The sequence below is a fragment of the Salvelinus sp. IW2-2015 genome, linkage group LG5 (genome assembly GCF_002910315.2).
Source record: "Salvelinus sp. IW2-2015 linkage group LG5, ASM291031v2, whole genome shotgun sequence".
Taxonomy (NCBI): Eukaryota; Metazoa; Chordata; class Actinopteri; order Salmoniformes; family Salmonidae; genus Salvelinus; species Salvelinus sp. IW2-2015.
In genome coordinates this window covers 8,778,361-8,803,711 of record NC_036844.1, presented here as the reverse complement: position 1 = coordinate 8,803,711, position 25,351 = coordinate 8,778,361, and the positions used below count along the sequence as shown (strand labels likewise).

The window sequence follows — 25,351 nt, the reverse complement described above, 5'->3', positions numbered from 1 at the left end:
CTCAGCATATGTGGGAACTTCTTCAAGACTGTTGGAAAAGCATTCCAGATGAAGCTGATCAAGAGAATGCCAAGAGTGTGCAAAGCTGTCATCAAGGCAAAGGGTGGCTACTTTGAAGAATCTCAATATACAACATATTTAGATTTGTTAAACACTTTTTTGGTTACTACATGGTTCCATATGTGTTATTTCATAGTTTTGATGTCTTCACTATTATTCTACAATGTAGAAAATAGTACAAATAAAGACAAATCATTGAATGAGTAGGTGTCCATACTTTTGACTGGTACTGTATGTCTTTGTTTATGTGCTAGTGTAATACTCGGATAAAGGTATTTCCATGTGGTGTGGTGTGTGTGGGTGCGTGTGTGTGTGTGTGTGTGTGTGTTGTGACATATTGTCTTTGTATGTGTTTGCCTTTACTTTTTGTGTGTCGGAGAGTATGTGCACTTTGCCATAAAGATGTGGTGTGATCATCGTGCCTCAATGACAGAGGAGACATCAAAACTACCTGTCATCTCACAGTGACAGACAGACAGACAGACAGACAGACAGACAGACACAAACAAGAGAGAGAGAGAGAGAGAGAGAGGAGAGAGAGAGAGAGAGAGAGAGGAGAGAGAAGAGAGAGAGAGAGAGAAGAGAGAGAGAGAGAGAGAGAAGAGAGAGAGAGGAGAGAGAGAGAGAGGAGAGAGAGAGAGGAGAGAGAGAGAGAGAGGAGAGAAGAGAGAGAGAGAGAGAGAGAGAGAGAGAGAGAGAGAGAGAGAGAGAGAGAGAGGAGAGAGAGAGAGAGAGAGAGAGAGGAGAGAGAGAGAGAGAGAGAGAAGAAGTGGACTGTGGTGGTCTGTGTTACCCCTGCTGGCTGCTGGTCTGTGGCTGGCTGCGGGACCTGCTGCGTTGCCGTTGGAGACGAGTGCGGGCCCAGAAACCTGTAGTAGTACGAGGGTCTCCCAGAACCCTTCCTGGTAATGCCTGCCCCTGCCATGGTCCTTCCAAAAACCCAGGACCAAGCCAGTGCAACTATCACACTATCCCAAGTACACTTCAATTCCACTCACTCAGTGTCCCTCTTATCAAAACGTCCCAAAACTCTTGTCCAACTTCCAAAATACACTCTAACTTCACGCCATTCACTGTATCCAAAACGTCCAAAAACTCTGCTCCAACTTCCAAAATAAACTCTCTTATAAAGTTTCCCAGAGCGTCAGACACAAGAGTGTCCTGAATGCTGTGTCTCTGTATTCTGAATCACAGGAAAGCTGTTCCCATTCCCATCGCCAGCCAGTGACTGGAGGAATTCTGCAGAAAGAGAAACAGAGTCCACTCCTCCTCTGTCGTTCTCTCACTCAGTCATTAAGTCAGCCACTCGGGGAGAAGCCTACTAGTTACCCTGAGAGATACTTTTACAATGCCTCTCCTCCCCTGACCTGCCAACCTGCAGGGCGGTGTGTGTGTAGGGCTGCAAGTCTCTCAGTTCATGCCATTAAGTTAAGAGAGAACAACAGAAGAAAAGTTTGGGCTGTGGTGAAAACCTGGCAGGTATCAGCAAGTAGGGTGGAATGGGGTGGAAGTGCAACGGGAAGCCTTTGGATTTACATGGCTTTACATCTGTTTGTCTTTACATCTGTTTGTCTTTACATCTCCATTTCCTTCCTCAATCTCTTTCTTCCTCTCCATTTTTCATTCATTATTCTATTGCATTTTGGCTCCCGAGTGGCGTTGCGCTCTAAGGCACTGCATCTCAGTGCAAGAGGTGTCACTGCTGTCCTTGGTTAGAATCCAGGCTGCATCACATCCGGCTGTGATTGGGAGTCCCATAGGATGGTGCACAATTGGCCCAGCATTGTCCGGGTTTGGCCGGGCTAGGCCGTCATTGTAAATAAGAATTTGTTCTTAACTAACTTGCCTAGTTAAATAAAGGTACAATATAAAATATAACATTTCCACAGACTTGGACCAAAATTAAATGATCTGTAAACCTCAACAAAATACACTACAATATGATTTATTCTGTCTAACCTCATTCCATTCCTATGCTACAATCCCAGTCCACTCCAAATGACTATAGAACCAAGTATAGTACCAGTCTAAACTCACAGTCCAGTTGAATCCAGTCCACACTTTAGGATAATCTCATTATCACGGGCTCATACTTGCCCCTCTAGGCATGCCAGTGACAACCAATGGAAAAGCAGCTCTAGACATGTCAGAGAACCAATAGGAGTGGGCTCCAAAGGTGTGGGTCAGGCAGCTGGACTAGACTGCCAGATGGACACAAAGAGGTAGAAACACACACACACTTCAGATACCCATTCATACATATTTGGACAATACACAAATGTACAATGGGTCTATTTTGAGTTCTATAATAGAAGATGAGTTTCATTGTGTACAAAGACCTAGACCTTAACACCTGGCAGAGACAGCAGAGACACAAGCCCTGCCGTTACATCAAACTGATTATGTATAGGATAGTCATTACAGCATCTACAGTGAACCACAGTTGGAATCAAACTCATTTTCTATAAAGCATTGATGAAGGAAAATGTAATTTTACGTCTCCAATAGGGCTCCCGAGTGGAGCAGCGGTATAAGGCACTCAATTTCAGTGCTAGAGGCATCACTACAGACACCCTGGTTCAAATCCAGGCTGTATCAAAATCAGCCGTGATTGGGAGTCCCATAGGGCAGTGCACAAATGGCCCAGCGTCATCCGGGTTTGACCGGTGTAGGCCATCATTGAAAATAAGAATTTGTTCTTATCTGACTTGCCTTGTTAAATAAATAAAAAAAGATACAGTTGAAGTCTGAAGTTTACATGCACCTTAGCCAAACACTTTTAAACTCAGTTTTTCAAAATTCCTGACATTTAATCCCAGTAAAAATTCCTTGTTTTAGGTGAATTAAGATCACCACTTTATTTTAAGAATGTGAAATGTCAGAATAATAGTGTAGAGAAAGATTTATTTCAGCTTTTATTTCTTTCATCACATTCCCAGTGGGTCAAAAGTTTACATACACTCAATTAGTATTTGGTAGCATTGCCTTTAAATTGTTTAACTTGGGTCAAACGTTTCGGGTAGCCTTCCACAAGCTTCCCACAATAAGTGGGGTGAATTTTGGCCCTTCTCCTGACAGAGCTGGTGTAACTGAGTCAGGTTTGTAGGCCTCCTTGCTCACACACGCTTTTTCAGTTTTGCCCACAAATGTTTATAGGATTGAGGTCAGGGCTTTGTGATGGCCACTCCAATATCTTGACTTTGTTGTCCTTAAGCCATTTTGCCACAACTTTGGAAGTATGCTTGGGGTCATGTTCCATTTGGAAGACCCATTTGCCACCAAGCTTTAACTTCCTGACTGATGTCTTGAGATATTGCTTCAATATATCCACATAATTTTCCTGCCTCATGATGCCATCTATTTTGTGAAATTCACCAGTCCCTCCTGCAGTAAAGCACCCCCACAACATGATGCTGCCACCCCCGTGTCTCACGGTTGGGAAGGTGTTCTTCGCCTTGCAAGCGTCCCCCTTTTTCCTCCAAACATAACGATGGTCATTATGGCCAAACAGTTCTATTTTTGTTGGAGCCAGACACAAACAAAACTACCAGTGCCTTTGTGTGAGTTTATAGTATGTTTGATTTTTATGCCTGTAGCCTGTAGCTGACCCAGTTCATAGTGTTGGCTAATGCTGACACCTTTACTGTCGTTCCTCGGTCCTCACTGGGTTCATTGTGATGGGATAGCTAACATACTAGAGTAATATACCGCTGCTAACACATTGGGGCTAGGCTGATACTCTGCTAACACACTGGGGGCTAGGCTGATATACTGCTAACACACTGGGGCTAGGCTGATATTCTGCTAACACACTGGGGCTAGGCTGATACTCTGCTAACACACTGGGGCTAGGCTGATACTCTGCTAACACACTGGGGCTAGGCTGATATTACTGCTAACACACTGGGGCTAGGCTGATATTCTGCTAACACACTGGGGCTAGGCTGATATTCTGCTAACACACTGGGGCTAGGCTGATATCAATTTTTTTATTTATAAAGCCCATTTTACATCAGCCGATGTCACATACTGCTGCTAACACACTGGAGCTAGGCTGATATACTGCTAACACACTGGGGCTAGGCTGATATACTGCTAACACACTGGGGATAGGCAGATATACTGCTGCTATCACAACTGGGGCTAGGCTGATATTCTGCTAACACACTGGGGCTAGGCTGAAATACTGCTAACACACTGGCTAGGCGGATATACTGCTAACACACTGGGGCTAGGCTGAAATACTGCTAACACACTGGGGCTAGGCTGATATACTGCTAACACACTGGGGCTAGGCTGATATTCTGCTAACACACTGGGGCTAGGCGGATATACTGCTAACACACTGGGGCTAGGCTGATATTCTGCTAACACACTGGGGCTAGGCTGAAATACTGCTAACACACTGGGGCTAGGCTGATATACTGCTAACACATGGGGCTAGGCTGAAATACTGCTAACACACTGGGGCTAGGCTGAATACTGCTAACACACTGGGCTAGGCGGATATACTGCTAACACACTGGGGCTAGGCTGAAATACTGCTAACACATTGGGGCTAGGCTGATATACTGCTAACACACTGGGGCTAGGCTGAAATACTGCTAACACATTGGGGCTAGGCTGAAATACTGCTAACACACTGGGGTTAGGCTGATATACTGCTAACACACTGGGGCTAGGCTGATATCAATACAATTTATTTATATAAGCCCATTTTACATCAGCCGATGTCACATACTGCTGCTAACACACTGGAGCTAGGCTGACATACTGCTAACACACTGGGGCTAGGCAGATATACTGCTGCTATCACACTGGGGCTAGGCTGATATACTGCTAACACACTGGGGCTAGGCAGATATACTGCTAACACACTGGGGCTAGGCAGATATATGCTGCTAACACACTGGGGCTAGGCAGATATACTGCTAACACACTGGGGCTAGGCAGATATACTGCTGCTATCACACTGGGGCTAGGCTGATATTCTGCTAACACACTGGGGCTAGGCTGAAATACTGCTAACACACTGGGGCTAGGCTGATATACTGCTAACACACTGGGGCTAGGCTGAAATACTGCTAACACACTGGGGCTAGGCTGATATACTGCTAACACACTGGGGCTAGGCTGAAATACTGCTAACACACTGGGGCTAGGCTGAAATACTGCTAACACACTGGGGCTAGGCTGAAATACTGCTAACACACTGGGCTAGGCTGATATACTGCTAACACACTGGGGCTAGGCTGAAATACTGCTACACACTGGGCTGGCTGAATATGAACACACTGGGGCTAGGCTGAAATACTGCTAACACACTGGGGCTGGCTGAAATACTGCTAACACACTGGGGCTAGGCTGAAATACTGCTAACACACTGGGCTAGGCTGAAATACTGCTAACACACTGGGGCTAGGCTGAAATACTGCTAACACACTGGGGCTAGGCGATATACTGCTAACACACTGGGCTAGGCTGATATACTGCTAACACACTGGGGCTAGGCTGAAATACTGCTAACACCATGGGGCTAGCTGATATTCTGCTAACACACTGGGCTAGGCTGAAATACTGCTAACACACTGGGGCTAGGCTGATATTCTGCTAACACACTGGGGCTAGGCTGATATTCTGCTAACACACTGGGGCTAGGCGGATATACTGCTAACACACTGGGGCTAGGCTGATATTCTGCTAACACACTGGGGCTAGGCTGAAATACTGCTAACACACTGGGGCTAGGCTGAAATACTGCTAACACACTGGGGCTAGGCGGATATACTGCTAACACACTGGGGCTAGGCTGATATACTGCTAACACACTGGGGCTAGGCGGATATACTGCTAACACACTGGGGCTAGGCTGAAATACTGCTAACACACTGGGGCTAGGCGGATATACTCTAACACACTGGGGCTAGCGGTATACTGCTAACACACTGGGGCTAGGCTGAATACTGCTAACACACTGGGCTAGGCTGAAATACTGCTAACACATTGGGGCTAGGCTGATATACTGCTAACACACTGGGGCTAGGCGGATATACTGCTAACACATTGGGGCTAGGCTGAAATACTGCTAACACATTGGGGCTAGGCTGATATACTGCTAACACACTGGGGCTAGGCTGAAATACTGCTAACACATTGGGGCTAGGCTGATATACTGCTAACACACTGGGGCTAGGCGGAATTACTGCTAACACATTGGGGCTAGGCTGATATACTGCTAACACACTGGGGCTAGGCGGATATACTGCTAACACATTGGGGCTAGGCTGAAATACTGCTAACACACTGGGCTAGGCTGATATACTGCTAACACACTGGGGCTAGGCTGATATACTGCTAACACACTGGGGCTAGGCGGATATACTGCTAACACACTGGGGCTGATATCCTGCAACACACTGGGGCTAGGCGGATATACTGCTAACACACTGGGCTAGCTGAATATACTGCTAACACACTGGGGCTAGGCGGATATACTGCTAACACACTGGGGCTAGGCGGATATACTGCTAACACACTGGGGCTAGGCTGAAATACTGCTAACACACTGGGGCTAGGCTGAAATACTGCTAACACACTGGGGCTAGGCGGATATACTGCTAACACACTGGGGCTAGGCTGATATTCTGCTAACACACTGGGCTAGGCGGATATACTGCTAACACACTGGGGCTAGGCTGATATTCTGCTAACACACTGGGGCTAGGCGGATATACTGCTAACACACTGGGGCTAGGCTGATATTGCTAACACACTGGGCTAGGCGGATATACTGCTAACACACTGGGGCTAGGCTGAAATACTGCTAACACACTGGGGCTAGGCGGATATACTGCTAACACACTGGGGCTAGGCGGATATACTGCTAACACACTGGGGCTAGGCTGAATACTGCTAACACACTGGGCTAGGCTGAAATACTGCTAACACATTGGGGCTAGGCTGATATACTGCTAACACACTGGGGCTAGGCGATATACTGCTAACACATTGGGCTAGGCTGAAATACTGCTAACACATTGGGGCTAGGCTGATATACTGCTAACACACTGGGGCTAGGCTGAAATACTGCTAACACATTGGGGCTAGGCTGATATACTGCTAACACACTGGGGCTAGGCGGATATACTGCTAACACATTGGGGCTAGGCTGATATACTGCTAACACACTGGGGCTAGGCGGATATACTGCTAACACATTGGGGCTAGGCTGAATACTGCTAACACACTGGGGCTAGGCTGATATACTGCTAACACACTGGGGCTAGGCTGATATACTGCTAACACACTGGGGCTAGGCGGATATACTGCTAACACACTGGGGCTGATATCCTGCTAACACACTGGGCTAGGCGGATAACTGCTAACACACTGGGGCTAGGCTGAAATACTGCTAACACACTGGGGCTAGGCGATATACTGCTAACACACTGGGGCTAGGCGGATATACTGCTAACACACTGGGGCTAGGCTGAAATACTGCTAACACACTGGGGCTAGGCTGAAATACTGCTAACACACTGGGCTAGGCTGAAATACTGCTAACACACTGGGGCTAGGCTGATATATTGCTAACACACTGGGCTAGGCGATATACTGCTAACACATGGGTGATACCTGCTAACACACTGGGCTAGGCAGATATACTGCTGCTAACACACTGTGGATCATTGGAGCAAAAGTGGGACTTGGTGGTTTGCTATGGGCTAAATTTCCGACTGTGCATGTGTGCATACATGCATGGATTCTCCCTTACACTCTCACGGCAAAGAGACCTCAGTCAGCCATTGTTGAAACACTGAACAGTTGTGTGTGTGGTGTCCGTGTGTCCGAATGCACACATGTGCATGTATGAGGAACTCAGTCAACCATGCTCGACTAACACTGAATAGGATATGGTGTATTTGTGTTACTGTTTAAATACATCAAGATATTCCAGCAGCTCTGCTCTGTGGTCTCTATTACAGGAAGCAGAACCAGGCCATGGAGTGTGTTAAGGGGTCACAGTCAGGGTCAGTCTCAGGGACAAGGTCACTTCCTGCTCTCAGAACCTTCCTGGGACCAACTAACACACTCCTGGGAATACACTGACATCACTAGTGTGTGTGTGTGTGTGTGTGTGTGTGTGTGTGTGTGTGTGTGTGTGTGTTGTGTGTGTGTGTGTGTGTGTTGTGTGTGTGTGTGTGTGTGTGTGTGTGTGTGTGTGTGTGTGTGTGTGTGTGTGTGTGTGTGCACAGTATCGTTGGTTTTTGTGTGTGTCTAATTTTTGGAGTGAATTCTTGTTTGTGTGTGTGTGTGTTGGAAGTCACCCGAGCCGTGGCAGATAAAGAGTTAAATAAAAGGATTGCTGCTCTTACCTGTAGAGGAAATGTAGGAGGAGGATGAAGGGGAAAGGTCATATCCAGAGCAGAGACATGCAAAACAAAGGGAGACATGGATTAGGATAGCATGAACATTCATGTCCCCAAGGGAGAAGAAAATATTTGACACACAGTACCGCTCTATACAAAATAAACACGGTATATTCCACACTTAACATAATACACACAGTACACTGCACGTTACTCACGTACAACTGTTGACAAAAAATGTGCTGAATAATAAATACAGACAATAAAAGGGCTTCAGTTAATTAACCACCCAAAAGTCAATAGATTTCCACAAAGAATATTAAGGTAATTCCTCTCGGAAAGCAAACAAAAAGAGAACAATTGATTCCCATTTGAAATCCTATTTTCCCTAACCCCTAACTCATAACCCCTAACCCCTAACTCATAACCCTAAGTGTAACCCTAAACCTAAACCCTCAGGCTAAAATAGCCTTTTTCCTTGTTGGGACCGGGATTTACTATCTTAGTTGAGCAAGTCACTCTGCATAAGAGTTTCTGCTAAATAACCAAAATGTATACGTGAAAATGAACACACCAAAGCACACTGGGTATTATTATTGGCCTTGTTTCGGGGAGGAGCTCATTAAAATTATACTCAGCATGCTTAGCAATTGTTAATTGTTCATTTACATTTTAGTCATTTAGCAGACACTCTTATCAAGAACAACTTACAACTAGAGCATTCATCCTAAAAGGAAACGTCACAATTTTTCTACTTCAAATTCATCATTTCCAGCATGACCCCAACATCAACATGTTGACACCTCTTCAAATTAGTGGAATGTTCTATTATCATAACTCACACCCTTAGTGGAATGTTCTATTTCAGTCACACCCGTTGCTGACAGGTGTATAAAATCGAGCGCACAGCCTGCAATCTCCATAGACAAACATTGGTAGTAGTATGGCCTGTACTGAAGAGCTCATAGGATGCCACCTTTCCAACAAGTCAGTTCATCAAATGTCTGCCCTGCTAGAGCTGCCCTGGTCAAATGTAAGTGCTGTTATTATGAAGTGGAAACGTCTAGGAGCAACAACGGATCAGCCGCGAAGTGGTAGGCCACACAAGCTCACAGAACAGGACTGCCGAGTGCTGAAGAGCATAGTGTGTAAAAATCATCTGTCCTCGGTTGCAACACTCACTACCGAGTTCCAAACGGCCACTTGAGCTTCATCTGGAGCTTCATGAAATGGGTTTCCATGGCCAAGCAGCTGCACACAAGCCTAAGACCACCATGCACAATGCCAAGCGTGGGCTGGAGTGGTGTAAAGCTTGCCCCCATTGGACTCTGGAGCAGTGGAAACACGTTCTTTGGAGTGGTAAATCACGCTTCACCATCTGGCAGTCCGACGGGTAAATTTGTGTTTGGCGGATGCCTGAAAAATGCTACCTGCCCCAATGCATAGTGCCAACTGTAAAGTTTGGTGGAGGAAAAATAATGGTCTGGGGCTGTTTTTCATGGTTCGGGCTAAGGCAATCATATCACTACAGCATAAAATGACATTCTAGACAATTCTGTGCTTCCAACTTTGTGGCAACAGTTTGGGGAAGGCCCTTTCCTGTTTTAGCATGACAATGCCCACGTGCACAAAATTAGGTCCATACAGAAATGGTTTGTTGAGATCGTTGTGAAAGAACTTGACTGGCCTGCACAGAGCCCTGACCTCAACCCCATTGAATACCTTTGGGATGAATTTTAATGCCGATTGCGAGCCAGGCCTAATCGCCCAACATCAGTGGCCGACCTCACTAATGCTATTGTGGCTGAATGGAAGCAAGTCCCTGCAGCAATGTTCCAACATCTAGTGGAAAGCCTTCCCAGAAGAGAGGAGGCTGTTATAGCAGCAAAGAGGGGACCATCTCCATATTAATGCCCAGGATTTTGGAATAAGATGTTCGATGAGCAGGTGTCCACAAAATGTGAATTGCTATAAAACAATTGTTTAGAAAGGTATTTTGCATTTTGAAAATACAAATTACAGTATTTTGAAAATGCAAAATACAAAATACATTGTAGTGTAGTTCAGCCCTGTGTAATTCAAATGACAAAATACTCAGAAGTAATTCAAATACATGTAACATAAACACTGCCTGTCTCTTGTATCCCTGCTATCAGGAGAAAAACAACGAGAGCTGGATAGAAGAAAGTCAAACTAACTTTTGAGTTAGACAGTCGGACTGAATCGCAGGCAGCCTGTGAGAAAGTTATGTGTCTAGTAGAGTTGTGTGAGATTGTTATGCAGAGAGAAAGAGAGAGTGATATTTATCTCTTCTTCTTCATCGATCTCCTTGCATAAAGAGGCATTACGATTGAATGACAAAGAAAAGCTGCCGGCTCTATCATAGGCTTACTCAATACGGCCACCACTGCTGATGTTATTAACACTCAACATTCTCAGGAAACAGATCAGCACACTGAGTATACACAGACAACCTCTCTATGTACCCCCCTCTCTCTCTCTATGACCCTCCTCTCGCAATTCAATTCAAGGGGCTTTATTGGCATGGGAAACGTGTTAACATTGCCAAAGCAAGTGAGGTAGATAATATACAAAAGTGAAGTAAACAATAAAAATTAACGGTAAACATTACACATACAGAAGTTTCAAAACAATAAAGACATTACAAATGTCATATTATATATATATATATACAGTGTTGTAATGGTTTGGTCTCTCTCTCTTTCTCTCTCTCTCTCTCTCTCTCTCTTCTCTCTCTCTCTCTCCTCTGTCTCTCTGTCTCTCTGTTCTATGTCTCTCTATGTCTCTCTGTCTTCTCTCTCTTCTCTCTATGTCTCTATGTCTCTATCTCTCTTATGTCTCTCTCTCTCTATGTCTCTCTCTCTCTCTCTCTCTCTCTCTCTGTCTATGACTCTCTCTCTCTCTCTCTATGACCCTCCAGTGAACTGTCTCTGTTTGAAGGCCCGGGACACCGCTGCTGCAGGTTGTTTACATCAACATCTGATCAGAGTTGATGTTACAGATAGTCACACACAAACACCTTCCCACTATCAGTGGACCCTCCTCCTCATAGTTTTGGCCCAGTGGAGCAGAGGCGGTCGTATCCCCCATGCTATGAGTGAACGGATGCCTGGCTGTAACCATGACGAGGAGGGTCTGCAAGAAAAGCCAGGAGAAAACAGAAGCTCTGGAATTCTGCCTGTCTGGGATCATGGAGCATTGTGGGAATGTTGATTAGCCCTGAGGAATGGCCTCCACAGCAGAGCCTAGGTGCTCTGCAGTCATTGTCGTGTTTTAATTAGGAGTCGGATATGACGACCCTCTGACTCTAAACACTGTGATCAGTGATGGGCTGTGATGTACACATGGACGCAAGCGCACAAGTGCTTTCGGCATTAGCCAATGGGAGAGATTTGAGCGCGGAAATTATTTTTAATGGGGTGAGAAGAGACGGAGAGGGGGAAAGGGTGAGGGAATGAGAGACGGCTGGAGTATCAGAGAGGGAGAGAATAAAAGAGAGACCCCACTTCCTGCCCATAATGTCAGTCCTCGTCTGGCTCAGGCAATAATGAGAGACGGAATGAAAAGCAGACACGTTGTAGACCCCCACGCCTCCCCTCTCTCTCTCACTGTGACTGAGTGAGTGTGTGTGTGTGTGTGTGCTTGTGTGTGGTTGAGTGGGGGTTGTTGAAAGTTAGAGAGTGAGCAGTACTCTCCGTAGCTCTTTGATGTGTGGATGGGAGACATTGTGAGCAGGCTAGCAGGCAAGGGGCGTATGGGAGCAGTTACTTTAGCTCTTAGCAGAAACCAACACTTTCAAAGCACAGGAAGGCAGACAACATTTTTTGACATTTAGCCTACGCTCTTATCCAGAGCGATATTGCATTATTTATTGCATTATTTTTAATATAGCTAGGTGGGAACAACACCAAACAGTCATAGTAAGTAGGCTTACATTTTCCCCCAATAAAGTATCTATCAGCTAAGTCTGAGCTAGTAAGGGGGGAATTCAAGTGTGTGTCGGTTCACAAAAGGCATGTTTTCTTTGTTTTCGTAAGATGGGCAGGGACTCTGCTGTCCTAGTTTCAGGGGGAAGCTGGTTCCACTATTAGGGTGCCGGGACAGAGAAGAGCTTGGACTGGGCTGAGTGGGAGCTGCCCTCCCGTAGGGGTGGGAGAGCCAAGAGACCAGAGGTGGCAGAACGGAGTACTGTTCACTCTATGCCTTAACAAGGTGTCACGCCCATTGAGGAACTCTCTACCAGGGGACMTGGTGGGCGATAGACGACAAACATCTTAAGCTTGAGTGGATACGTGACAATGACAGCATGGAATTCAAATGAGGAGATGGACAGGTGGGTGAGGGAGGAAAGAGAAAATCTCCCCTTGGGAGAAAGGAGCACCCCTGTTGGGTAGAAATGTTGGGGAGAAACGCTGCTGAGACACGTGCGCACAGCTCTACATTGTCCTTCAGAGTTACGGAGAACCGAGGGTCATAATAAGCTTGAGGAAGCAGATTGGGAACAGACTTGAGTACCAGGCTACACTAAAACAGCTTCAATAACACTCTAGTAGATAGCATCCACTGTGGACTCTCGAGCTGGGTTGAACAGAGAATCAGATACAGTTAGAATGGCACACTTCAAACAAACCTTCTCAGGTGCAGGGTACATGCAGGACAAAGGAGATCAATATCTGCACACTTTTAGAGTGCTATCAAAGTGTACTCGATATTTCAAGGCACGGGTCTTGAATGCCATGCACATTCAGTCTAACAGGAGTTAGCTGGTGAGATCCTCGGCGAAGCAGTCATGTTGGACCGCGATGGCGTTACAGAAGTTGATCAAAAGTGTATCCACACTGCCCTCATCTGGACATAAGGTAGAATTGCAGCATTAGAAATCGAGGCTAATGACTGGAACACCGAGCTTACCTCAAAGCTGTTCCAGCATGGCTGTGTAGTGACTCCCGTGGTCAGATAGGAGTGGGTCACCTCTCTCTAACCACTGTTCTTAACTCCTGTCCCCTGGAGCTATATCTTTCTTCCCTGCCTTCCGTAACGCTCATCTGACCATCGTCTCTGTCAATATGATGCGTAGGAGAGGAGGAAGGGGGGGGGGGGGGGATGAGGCCGAGAGACGAGAAGAAAGCGAGAGAGACAGGACCGACAGATAGAATGAAGGAGGAATAGAGGGTGAAAGAAGATGAGTTTGTTTGTGTCTGCTCTTGAGCAAATATTTACATCAAAAGGAAAGCACAGCATTCGATGGATTAGAGATGCTTGTGAGTAGATCAAAGCCAGTTTATCTCTCGTCCTCTCTCCGACACACACACACACACACACACACACACTTAGTGTTGGTAGCTTATTTGGTTAAGAGGAGTCGGCCAGTAACTAAAAGTCGCTGGTCCAAATCGTTGAGCAGACTAGATGAAAAGTCGTGTAGATGTGCCCTTGAGTAAACCACTTAACCCTAGTTGCTCTGGGGTGAAAGTTGTCTGCTAACTGACTAAACTGTAACACACACACACTGAATACAAAGGGAAATCAAGTGAAGCAGCAGTCCAAGGGATGACGTTTAGGAGACAGGCAGAGAGGAGATCATTGAGTTGACCACTCTCAATGGACAGACTCCCATGTATATATATACAACAGTGTCTTGTAATGGTTTCGTCTCTTCTCTCGCTCTCTCCGTTGCTCTCTCTCTCTCTCTCGTAGTTCCTCTCTCTCTCCGCATATGTCTGTCTGCTCTCGCTATGTCTCTCTCTCTCTCGCGCTATGGCTCTCTCTCTCTTCTCTCTGCTCGTTCGGCTCTCTCTCTCTCGCTATGTCTCTCTCTCTCTTCATCTCTCTCGCTGATGGTCTCTCCTCTCCTCTCCTTCTCTCCTGCGCTATGCTTCTCTCCTCTCGTTCTTTTCCTCTCTCCTCTTGCTTCTCTCTCTCTCTCTCTCTCTCTCTCTCTCTCTCTCTCTCTCTCTCTCTCTCTCTCTCTCTCTCTCTCTCTCTCTCTCTCTCTCTCTCTCTCTCTCTCTCTCTCCTCTCTCTCTCTCTCTCTCTCTCTCTCTCCTCTCTCTCTCTCTCTCTCTCTCCTCTCTCTCTCTCTCTCTCTCTCTCCTCTCTCTCTCTCCTCTCTCTCTCTCTCTCCTCTCTCTCTCTCTCTCTCTCTTCTCTTCATCTCTCTCTCTCTCAGGGTACTGCTTTCGTTTTATGTATAGGGAGGCCCTCTCTCTCTGACTCTCACAGACCTCTCTATCATAACTTCTCCTAAAAACTTCTCCTCTCTCCTTCTCCGGTTTTCTAAACATCCCCCCCAACTTGGAATGGACAGAAATATGACTGCATTACATAACCTACAGAACTCCATACGCACACCAATACTCATACAAGGAGTAGTGGAATACCAAATGCTGTTTGTCGTTAGCATAGCTGTCTGAGTTTTAGTGTGTACTTGCTATGTTGCCCACATCTTACTACAACTATACTTCACACTAAAAAGTGTATTCCCTTTCTTTGCCACTAGGTGGCTTTACTAGAGGAGGCATGCTGAGCACATCTCTTCTGGGATGCCAGGCACACACAGTGTGTTTGTGTGTGTGTGCGCGTGCATGCGTGCGTATATACGTACATGTGTGCGAGTACAAGCGCACGTGCACACGGACGAGTCTGATTGTGTGTAGGTGTGAGAGCCTCTGTGCGCGCGCGCCTGCGTGTGTGTGTGTGTTATGACAGTGGCCTTTTCACCTCCATCATAACCACGTTAGCGGTCTGTGTGCTGCTGGGAGCGGGGTCATGGGATGGGTAAATGTAGTGTTCCTGCTAAGGCACAGGAGACTAATGGGACTAGGGCCTCAGGCTGCCTGTCTCACACTGCTCCCATTCACTGGAAATATAACATGAGGTACACAAACGCATGCACACGCATAGGGCTGGCACAATATGGATGAAGGCCGTCTTGAAAACAAAATAATCGGCATAAGCGTAAAAAAATAACACATTGTACACAGCACACAAACGCASGCAAACGCACACACAACTGAATATACGGTAGCGAATTATACACACAGCGTGAAGCCTTGATATACTGAAAGGGCCCTTAACTGAGTCGTGACTCATCAACAGTCAGTCAAGCGGCCAGTGTGTGTGTGTGTGCGTGTGCGCGTGAGCGCGTAGTTATAATTAGCACTACTCAGAGACCTTTTGGCTGGTGAAAAGGAGTCGTGAGGTAGTTAGTGAGGGACAAGCGGTGATGGCACAGAGTCAAGGCCAGTAAATAGGGAGAGATGGAGAAAGAGAGAAAATGAAGGAGGGTTGTGGTAAGATCGGGCCTTTTGACAAACTCATGCAAAAACATCTTCTGCCTGGAGAGACTGTACACTGGGGACTCAATCAGCGGGTGTTAGTTGGTGTCAAAAGCATGTGCTCTCTCTCTCTCCATGCCCTCCATCTCTTTCCCTCCCAGCATCAGTCATTCTTCTCTTGAGAGGACAACAGTATACCAAGGCTTATAGAACAGAGGACAGAGGGATAGGGTTGCTCTCTCTCTCTCTCTCTCTCTCTCTCTCTCTCATCTCTCATCTCTCAACAGTATTTCTTATTAATTAAACATGCTATGCCTATCCCATACACACTTAAACGTGCTTTACATAACAAATTCCCTGAGATGCAACTTAGACACAAGTCCCGGTGGGATGTAATATTGCAGAGAGTAAGGTAACCCTACAAACTCGTATATGAGGAGATACAGTTCCTTGACAAGTAACTTTTGAACAGCCTGGTCTGTGGTGGATCTGAATGAACTGAGAGATGAGGAACAGAGAGCATGTCTTTAAAGGACAATACAGAGAGAGAGAGAGAGAATGCGTGGCCTGAAAGCTGACAGAGGGCTTGACCTCGAAAACAATTTCAATCTGAGTCCCGGACATGTGTTTGCGCATGCGTGCGGAGAAGCAGAGTGGTGATCAGAGATGCCTCTGGAGCCTTCCAGCTCTCAGCATGGGTCTTGAAACAAGACACATCGAAAATGACGTTCCCCCAAACTTCACCGGCCCATCTGAACGCCTACACAGACACCTCCTACACCCACTCCTCTCCCATACCGCAGCTAGACTGGAAAAGGGTTCAAGTGAATTTGACGGTAGCTTACAGGCGGCTCGGTGACAGGTAAAATTCTGTATTTCATATTACAGTACACCTACTGTAATATAAATATGATATCAAAACACAAACTGTGTAATGACACACAATACAATCCGTGAAATGTACTGTATTATAATGTAAAAAAGTAAATGCTACTTCAATGGGAATGCATGAATGAATGGATGAGTGAAATTCATCGTATTTTACAGGATTTTACTGTCATTTGAAGGGATTGTTGCAAGCAGGTTGCCTGCTAGGTAAAGTGTTTACACATTAAGACTTAGTTGGTGTTTCAAAGCACTTGCTCTTCTTGAGACCTTAAGAAAGGCTTTCAACCTGGCAACAACTACAGGACAAAACAGAGCAAAAATACATGGCAAAATGCTCATCCATTTAAGGTTAAGACGTGCTGCTACTCAAATTTGTCCCCTATTCATTTCACATTTCACAGGGCTCTATAACCACATATGAGTTTAATTGGTACAGCATTCTCACTCACGGTTGCAACAAATATAGCCTCKTATAAGGCATTCCTCAAAATATGTTAACGAGCCAGAAACAACAAACGGTACCCTCTTGTGGTCAAAAGTGTTTTTGCGCTCCGAAGACGTTTCAGATTTTTTTTTTTACTGTTCATAATACCCTAAATGACCATAGAAATGTCAGTTTACCGTTACAATGTAGGAATTCACTTAGCTACTTCTCCAGAGTGCCCTGGGGGTGTGAGGGAGGCAGGGACAGACCCTGTACTGTGTACTGTGCCCTTCAGGTAAAACCAGACTGTGAGGAGAACCTATACAGTGCCCTCCAGGTAGAACCAGGCTCCTTGGGCCATGTGCATCGACAACTCTTATTACGGAGCCCAGCAACAGCAGATTAAATAGGTCACACAGAATTAGATTCACAGTGTCATTATGGGACAGAGGGTTAGGTAGAGTTGTTCCCATACTGCTGCTACAGAACCTCTCCAGTCTTCTCAGAGGGCAGTGAAACACAGCGAACACAAGGCTGAGGACAGGAAGTGAGTTATTGGCTTGGACAATAGCCAGGTGTTGGGTCAGGTTGGCCCAAAATGTCGGAAGGAGGAGAGGTGAGGTAGGTTAGCACTGGTATTCTCCCTACCTCCCTCATGTGAAAGCCAAACAGTCTAAAACCGCGGACAGCAAACTCAACTCATTATAGCAATTATACAACTGCATAGAACAGAGGAGTTTTTGTGACACTGCTGGACAGAAAGAAAGAGAGAGAGAGCAAGGGATAGAGATGGGGGGAGAGAGAGCGAGAGAGAGAGAGAGAGAGAGGGGGGCAGAGACAGGGGGAGAGATAGGGAGAGAGGCCTTTCCATCTATAATGAAAGAAAATAACAACAACAGGGAAAAGAAAAGGAAAGCCTGAAAGGGGGAAGAGAGCAGAGGAGAGGAGAGCAGAGAGGGAGAAGAGGAGTGTGGGGAGAATTGAAAGGAGATGAGAGGGACTGTTGAGTTTCACTAATGAAGGCTGCCTGATTGAAACCAACCACTCGAGAGGTTCACACACAAAATACTTCTGGCACCAAAGGTCCACCGCCTGCCCTGAAATAAACAATTACACAAACACACGCATGCTTGAGCATGTATACACACATGTACTCACACGTGCATAGTTGGACTGTAATGCACTCACAAACAAAATCCATAAACACACACGCACACATGTGCACCCACAAACACTCAACCAGGTACGTGTCTTCGAGTACGTGTAAGTGAAACTGTCAAACTCAAGAGTATCTCTGACCATCCAGCCCCATAGAATGTACTGTCATCTGTACAACCTTATCATGTTCTCTCGGAGGATATGTCAAGTGGGTGTCCACTTAGTCCTCTGGCCATAGTATACTGTAATATCTCTTATTCACTGAGTCCTGTCAGGTCGTCTGACCTGATGAATAATTGACCTGATGGTGGTGTCTGAATAAATCTGCTCTCATGATCTAACAATCTGTTCAACTCTCAGGTTTGATATTTAATGTAGAGATCATTATCGACTTCCTCAACACACCCTGCCCAGTGTCCACTGAGCCATCTGAGACATAGAAGTATATTATATAGAGAGCAAACTGTAGTCCCTTGCCGTCTTGCGATGTAACATGTGTCATCATGTTTCATATGTAGGTCCAGTGGCCTATCTTCAGGCCATAGGGTTAGATCCTTCTGGAACTATATCTCTGACCTCCAAGTTAATGGTTAGACTCTGTTACACTGAGTCAATAGTCAGAGTACTTAGCTAATTGGTTATGCCCACCAACGACGGTTAATGGTCAGTGTTCGTGTTTKCCAGTTAACTGGCACAGTAATGGTCAGTGGCTCACTGATAACCGTCGGACTGAACCACTTTGGGATCTGCTCGGTCAGTTAACGGCCTGACAATTGGGTTTGTGCGAGTGTGTGTGTGTGTGTGTGTGAGAGAGCGAGAGCGAAAGAGAGGGAGGGAGAGAGAAAGAGAGAGAGGCTAAGCATTACAACTCTAGAGAGTAGCTAGCGATGAAGAGGGACATCCCTGAAGATCTCAAAGCCACTAACAAGCTTTCTGCTTAATGTGCAGACAGGGCAATTAAAGGAGATAGTGAGTTATAAGGAGATAGTGACTTATAAAATAATTAAGATTGATTCATGTTCAGAACTTATAACCTTCAAAGCCTTCCACAGATTTGGCTACGTGAGACACATACACTGAGTGTACAAAACATTAGGAACACTTTCCTAATATTGAGTTGTACCTCCGTTTGCCCTCAGAACAGCCTCAATTCGTCGGGACATGGACTCTACAAGGTGTCGAAAGCGTTCCACAGGGATGCTGGCACATGTTGACTCTAACGCTTCCCATAGTTGTGTCAAGTTGGCTGGTAGTGGATCTTTACTGCGAATAGCTCATTCCATCTCATACCACAGATGTTCAATTGGATTGAGATCTGGTGACTGGGCAGTCCACTTCAATAGCTGAATTCACTGTCATGTTCTTGGAACCATTCCTGGACAATCGATTTTGCAGACGGATACACTGCTGCCATGAAGAGATGCACCTGGTTGGCAATGATGTTCAGATATCCTGTGGCATTCAAACGTTGCTCCACTTTTATCAAGGGACCCAATGAAAACACACCCCACACCATCACACCACCAGCCTGTAATGTTGACAAGGAATGATGGAGGCATGTACTCACGTGGTTTTCTCCATACCATAGTTCTCCCATCAGCGTAAAACAGCAGGAACCGTGATTCATCAGACCAGGCAATGTTTTTCCAATTCTCCACTGTCCAGCGTTTTTCATTCCTTAGACAAGTGCAATTGCAGTTTCGTGTTTCTTGCCGAAAGAAGTGGTACTCTGTAAGGTCGTTGGCTGCCTTACCCCATTCGTGTCAAGGTACGACCAGTTGCGCATTCTGTTATGGTTCTTTGGGCACCAATGTTGTACTGGACTGTCAGTTGACTAACTGCAGCCCGTTTGTTGCTCTGCACAATTCCTTGTCAGTCTCCTTTGTCGTCTTTCATAAGTGACCCGTTTTCGACCACTGACCTGCCGTTGGGTGGATGTCCTCTGGGTGGTGGACCATTCTTGATATACACGGGAAACTGTGTGCTTAGACCGAGAGAAACCAGACACACGGGCAGTGGCGGTCAGTGCCATTTAAGATGACAGAGGATGATTTTTTTTGGGGGGGGAGCATGTCCTTATTTCTGTTACAGCATATTGGATGACTCTCATTCATATTCCATTCACCCAGTTCAATGTAACATCGATAGGTTTAGACTACTACATGATACACACATTTTCCCTATACCCATCATGGGGTTGCTACAACCTAGCCTATGAATGAAAGTTTACAACACAGGTTGCCCAGGCCCGAGAGAAACTCTGAGCAATCAAGGTGGCAAACAGTGACACATTCAATACCGCCTTGCACAGTCTTGCCTGTATCTAGCTGATCTAGGGTGTAATCATTAGTCCCACAGTTGCAAACGAGAGTTTCTATTGGACAAATTCAGGTATGTCAGGTAAGCACTTCACTACACTCGCAATAACATTTGCTAACCATGTGTATGTGACCAATACAATTTGATTTGATGATTTTGATTTGTTTATCCCCGTTTCAAGAAACGTTTTTTTTAACAGAATTGGCAGAAAGAATACACGCCTGATCACACGTAAACACAGTTCACTTTCATAGCAGCAAATTGGATGCAGTCTATCACAGTGCCATCCGTTTTGTCACCAAAGCCCCATATACTACCCACCACTGCGACCTGTACGCTCTCGTTGGCTGGCCCTCGCTTCATACTTGTCGCCAAACCCACTGGCTCCAGGTCATCTACAAGACCCTGCTAGGTAAAGTCCCCCCTTATCTCAGCTCGCTGGTCACCATAGCAGCACCCACCTGTAGCACGCGCTCCAGCAGGTATATCTCTCTGGTCACCCCCAAAGCCAATTCCTCCTTTGGCCGCCTCTCCTTCCAGTTCTCTGCTGCCAATGACTGAAACGAACTACAAAAATCTCTGAACCTGGAAACACTTATCTCCCTCACTAGCTTTAAGCACCAGCTGTCAGAGCAGCTCACAGATTACTGTACCTGTAAATAGCCCATCTATAATTTAGCCCAAACAACTACCTCTTCCCCTACTGTATTTATTTATTTATTTATTTTGCTCCTTTGCACCCCATTATTTATATTTCTACTTTGCACATTCCTCCACTGAAAATCTACCATTCCAGTGTTTTACTTGCTATATTGTATTTACTTCGCCACCATGGCCTTTTTTTGCATTTACCTCCCTTATCTCACCTCATTTGCTCACGTTGTATATAGACTTATTTTCTACTGTATTATTGGCTGTATGTTTGTTTTACTCCATGTGTAACTCTGTGTTGTTGTATGTGTCGAACTGCTTTGCTTTATCTTGGCCAGGTCGCAATTGTAAATGAGAACTTGTTCTCAACTAGCCTACCTGGTTAAATAAAGGTGGGGGAAAAAAAATAAATATATATAATCAGCATGATCACTTTGCTTGTTCATTCCTTCTGGCTTTAACACGTTCTCCTCCTGTCACCTTTTCCCTTTGCTTCAGTACACAACATATCAGCTGTCTGGGAACCAAGCCAAAAAGAAAATCCTAGCCAAACCTTCATATCATAACCGCTAACCACTACACATAGCCTGCATCGTTGTCACCATATTAGCTAACGTCAGTCAACATACAGTAGCTACTAGAACTATCACGTTAGTAAACCCTCTACAATCATGTGTACAGTTAGAAAACAGTTTAGCAGTTACACCACCGGGCCTCAGTGGCAATAAATGAATAAAACCAGAAGATTACCTTGACTTGGAAACGTTTCAGTGTTGGATAGCCATAGCCAGCTAGCGAACATGGCATCCCTCTCTGTTGGAGCCAGGTGTTTGAGTAAGCTAAACTAGCTACATTCGCTAGCTAAGTAAGTGAAAGTGAAAGTGAAAAAAAATACAACGAAATATAGCTAGTGCTCTCTCGCTCTCTCTCTCTCTTGCTTTTCGTTCATTTTTGAAGAAATTAATTTGTTCAGAACTGTTCAACAAATATATTTTTCCCTCTTTGAGTAAAGTACTCACCACAAATTTTCCACTGCAGTGTTAGCCAGCAGTAGCTTATGCTTTCAGTACTAGATTCATTTTCTGATCCTTTGATTGGGTGGACCAGATCTCAGTTCATGCTGCAAGAGCTCTGATAGGTTTTAGGACGTCCTCCGGATACTGTCATAATTACTTTGTAAGTCTATAGAACGGGGTAATAACCATGAGCCTCCTAGGTTTTGTATTAAAGTCAATGTACCCAGAGGAGGACCGAAGCAAGCTGTCCTCCGGCTACACCATGGTGCTACCCTACAGAATGCTGTTGAGGCTACTGTAGACCTTCATTGCAAAACTGTGTTTTAATCAATTATTTGGTGGCATGTGAATATGTTAAGTATAGTTTTATCTAAAAAAGATGACTTTTAATGTTCCACAATTTTTATTTATATGAAATTCACTGAGGAGGATGGTCCTCCCCTTCCTGTTCTGAGGAGACTCTACTGTATGCAGGGTTGGCAGAGAGGCTGATTCTGAGCTGTCCACACAGCCAGTGGTCTTCCCTGTGGGCCTGAGCTCCTGTCTTATCTCTACCCTACACTGTTCTGGTCTGGTGGGCCACTCTGATTCAAACACCCACATGGAAACACGATACATGCACTTCAACCTGTGCAGCTAGCGCTGCTACAACAGGGTCATACATCTACCCCAGCCACCACGGAGTCCTTCAGCTACCAAAGGGCTGACACAGGGTCCAACTACCACAGGGCTATCGCAGGGTCCGACTGCTGATTGTACAGAGAGAGATTCAAAGCCATTAAAGAACGAAAGCCCCAATCAGCGAACACTACCCACATATCAGGACAACTCAGAATGGGGCTTCCCACACAAGACACCCCCTCTCTTCTTTTCCTATTTTTGTTGTCATGATATGTTCGACTATGAGAAAAGGAAACAAACCTTGGCCTTCCTGCTAATCTAAAAGGCACGCCTCATTCTGTGAGCGAGAGAGAGAGAGGGAGATGAAAGAGAGATGATTATGCAACACTGAGCAGCACCGCAGTGTGCCCCGTGACATACCCAAGCATGTAATATAGTGCCCCTCTTTTTCATGAAGAGTGCATACCTAAGAAGGGCTATAGGACAGTATAGAAAGATCAACTATATGTTCAACCATTTCTTTCTTTGTTTTGTATTCTATTACATTCAGAGACAGCAATACTGGGACTCCTGTCTCCTGTTCTAATGAAAAACCCTATAGTGGTGGTCACACACACACACACACACACACACACACACACACACACACACTTCATACTGTAAGTCATGAATATATAGACATTTACGGGTACCGAAAGCACCTTCTTGACAAAGCACATCTTCCCCAAAAGTGTCCAAAACATCGGCAGCCCTTCCCTGCAGGGTTTCCACAACTCACAGTGTGTGTCACTTTATTTATTAAGGATACCCATTAGCTGCTGCCAAGGCAGCTGCACTCTTCTTGGGGTCCAGCAACATTAAGGCAGTAATTTACAATAAAAGAATACTACATTACATTTCATAACCCTTTTCACAACACATTAAGTGTGTGCCCTCAGGCCACTACCCCACTACCACATATCTACAATACAAAATACATGTGTATGTTATCATGTGTATGTGGATGCTTGTGTCTGTGCCTGTGTGTGTGTGTGTCTTCAAAGTCCACGCTGTTCCATAAGGTTTATTTTTGTCTGTTTAAAACAACATCTGAATCTACTACATGCATCCGTTACCTGATGTGGAGAGTTCCATGTAGCCATGGCTCTATGTAGTGCTGTGCGGTCTGTTTTTGACTTGGGGATTGTGAAGAGACCTCTGGTGGCATGTCTCGTGGCGTATGCATGGATGTCTGAGCTGTGTGCTTGTAGTTCAAACAGACACATCGGTGCATTCAGCATGTCAACACTTCTTACCACAACAAGTAGTGATGAAGTCAATCTCTCCTCTACTTTTGAGCCATGAGAGATTGACATGCATATTATTCATTTAAGGTCCATCCGTGCTGCCCTGTTCTGAGCCAATTGCAATTTTCCTACGTCCTTCTTTGTGGGACCTGACCACACGACTGAACAGTAGTCCAGGTGTGACAAAACTAGGGCCTGTAGGACCTGCCTTGTTGATAGTGTTGTTAAGAAGGCAGAGCAGCGCTTTATTATGGACAGACTTCTCCCCATCTTAGCTACTACTGCATTAACATGTTTTGACCATGACAGTTTACAATCCAGGGTTACTCCAAGCAGTTTAGTTTCCTGAACTTGATCAATTTCCACRTTATTCATTACACAATTTAGTTGAGGCTAACGGTTTAGTGAATGATTTATCCCAAAAACAATGCTTTAAGTTTTTGAAATATTTAGGACTAATATATTACTTGCCACCCATTCTGAAACTGACTGCAGCTCTTTGTTAAGTGTTGCAGTGATTTCACTCGCTGTAGTAGCTGACGTGTATAGTGTTGAGTCATCCGCATACTGGCTTTACTCAAAGCTTGTCATTAGTAAAGATTGAAAAAAGTAAGGGGCCTAGAGACAGCTTCCCTGAGGAATTCCTGATTCTATCTGGATTGTGTTGGAGAGGCATGCATTAAAGAACACCTTCTGTGTTCTGTTAGACAAGTAACTCTTTATCCACATCAAGGTTTTCCTTAATTTTTTAAATGATTTTCTACATTGCAGAATAATAGCGAAGACATCAAAACTATGAAATAACACATATGGAATCATGTAGAAACCAAAAAAGTGTTCACTTTTGAATGGATTATGATAGAGACATGAAGTTGGGACCATTTCTTAGAGGATTATCTACACAATTAACATAGTTTTTTTACCCATTGGTCAAAATATGTGTTTTTATTTGGAGACTTTATATACATAATTACGTGCTTCTTTGTGATGTGAGAGACTGTCTGTGTATGCAAGGCACTTAATCCTAATTGCTCCTGTAAATTAGTCTGGATAAGAGCGTCTGCTAAATGACTAAAATGTAAAAATATGTGTGTGTGTGTGTTTGTGTGTGAGAGATGAGAGGCTGGTGCAGTTCCTCTAGCTAGTGGGATTTGAAGCCTAGCAGCACGTTTTCCATAAAACCAACAAATAGATGAATTATTGAAGCAAACTAAAAGACTTCTGCTCTGATGAATATTTCAAAACGAGAGAGAGAGAGAGA

General features: G+C 45.1%; 1 protein-coding gene across 3 annotated transcripts in view; it reads right to left on the bottom strand.

Moving 5' to 3' along the window:
- Window positions 1-25,351, bottom strand: part of LOC111963858 (disabled homolog 2-interacting protein-like) — a 217,758-nt gene that overhangs the window by 167,415 nt on the left and 24,992 nt on the right. Inside the window, exon 1 of one of the 3 annotated variants that reach the window (XM_023987414.3) lies at window positions 854-938. The exons of the other annotated variants lie outside the window; for them this stretch is intronic. The gene's annotated coding sequence lies outside the window, so the exon portion shown is untranslated. Of the gene's footprint in view, window positions 1-853; window positions 939-25,351 lie in introns of those variants that run through there. 3 annotated transcript variants of the gene reach the window in all.